The sequence below is a fragment of the Schistocerca cancellata genome, chromosome 6 (assembly GCF_023864275.1).
Source record: "Schistocerca cancellata isolate TAMUIC-IGC-003103 chromosome 6, iqSchCanc2.1, whole genome shotgun sequence".
NCBI classification, from domain to species: domain Eukaryota; kingdom Metazoa; phylum Arthropoda; class Insecta; order Orthoptera; family Acrididae; genus Schistocerca; species Schistocerca cancellata.
In genome coordinates this window covers 312,996,002-312,997,706 of record NC_064631.1, presented here as the reverse complement: position 1 = coordinate 312,997,706, position 1,705 = coordinate 312,996,002, and the positions used below count along the sequence as shown (strand labels likewise).

Sequence of the window (1,705 nt, the reverse complement as noted above, 5' to 3'; positions counted from 1 at the left end):
AATCATTTTATTCAAATTGACAGTGACCGTGTACGCTTGCGAATCAATCGACTGTTACTGCCTTACATTCTTCAATGAATATAGAGTCCACGAACAATTCGAAAATATCGATATATGCTCTGCTTAGCTGCATATGTAACTAAATGATTTGTACATTTTCGTAAGTTTGCTTATTTTATACAGTTACAAGTGTGTGACTTCGTAACACGCCGTACCCCTTACAGCAATGCAAATGAACAAGACAGAGACTTACTTGGCCATAGCACAAGTAAAATGTCGTAGACTGAAGCACGTTCCTCTACAGCTATTTCGATCACTTCAATTAACGTGTATTGTTCTGCTTCATATTTCTTTCATAATAGGAAATTTAGGAACGTATTTTCTTCATACATTGTACATAACGAGAATATACAGTAAAGTTCTCTAGATACGAAGTTCTGTGAGATTTTAAAGCGTAACACGTTTCTCTTAACAAAGATGTGCCGTAGAGATACGCTGGAAGGAGGTGACCATGACGAATAATTTGTATAGTCTGCTATTTGCTGAATTAATAAACTTTTTCCCACATATAAGTTGTCACAGTTATGCTGTCACGTTGTAAGAGTGTTCTACCTGCACTTTGTTGTTGATGTAACAATGATCTTTCGTTATTATCTACCCATCAACCGTCCCTTTCCTCCACCCTGCCCCTCCTCCGCCAAGCACACACTCCTCTATCTATCCCCTCCACTCTCCCTTTCCCGTCCTCCCCTACCCTCCCCTTTGCGAATTTAGGTGTCCAATGCAGTCATGTGTATTCTAATGTTATACCATTACCTGTAACTTCATTTTTACATTTGTTAGCTCCTAATCAGTTTTATTAATGATTTAAAACCACTACTCATTTCCATTTTAAATACTATTACTATTTTCTACGTATGGTGGCATGTAATGTATCTGTCTCTCTGCCGCACGGGATTAGCCGAGCGGTTATGGGCGCTGCGGTCATGGACTGTGCGGCTGGTCCCGGCAGAGGTTCGAGTCCTTCCGCGGGCATGGGTGTGTGTGTTTGTCCTTAGGATAATTAGGTTAAGTGGTGTGTAAGCTTAGGGACTGATGACCTTAGCAGTTTCTTTGCTTCTCTTTGTACACACGTCTTGGACTTTGGCCAACTGCATACCATATGAAACTTCGTGGCAGATTAAAACTGCGTGCCGGACCGAGACTCGAACTCGGGACCTTTGCCTTTTGCGGGCAAGTGCTCTACCAACTGAGCTACCCGAGCACGACTCACGCCCCGTCCTCACAGCTTTACTTCTGCCAGTACCTCGTCTCCTACCTTCGAAACTTTACAGAAGCTCTCCTGCGAACCTTGAAAAACTAGCACTCCTGAAAGAAAGGATATTGCGGAGACATGGCTTAGCCACAGCCTGGGGGATGTTTCGAGAATGAGATTTTCACTCTGCAGCGGAGTGTGCGCTGATACGAAACTTCCTGGCAGAAGTAAAGCTGTGATGACGGCCGTGAGTCGTGCTCGGGTAACTCAGTTGGTAGAGCACTTGCCCGCGAGGGGCAAAGGTCCCGAGTTCGAGTCTCGGTCCGGCACACAGTTTTAATCTGCCAGGAAGTTTCATATCAGCACACATTCCGCTGCAGAGTGAAAATCTCACTCTGCATACCATATGTTAAAATACTTTATCCTCTCGGCCGTTGCACTAGTTTCATT

At 43.9% G+C, this 1,705-nt stretch overlaps 1 non-coding gene across 1 annotated transcript; it reads right to left on the bottom strand.

The window, feature by feature from the left end:
- Positions 1–1,187: 1,187 nt before the first annotated feature.
- Positions 1,188–1,264, bottom strand: Trnal-caa (transfer RNA leucine (anticodon CAA)). The gene has a single exon. It is a non-coding gene; the product is annotated as a tRNA-Leu (tRNA).
- Between the last annotated feature and the right edge of the window lie 441 nt (positions 1,265–1,705).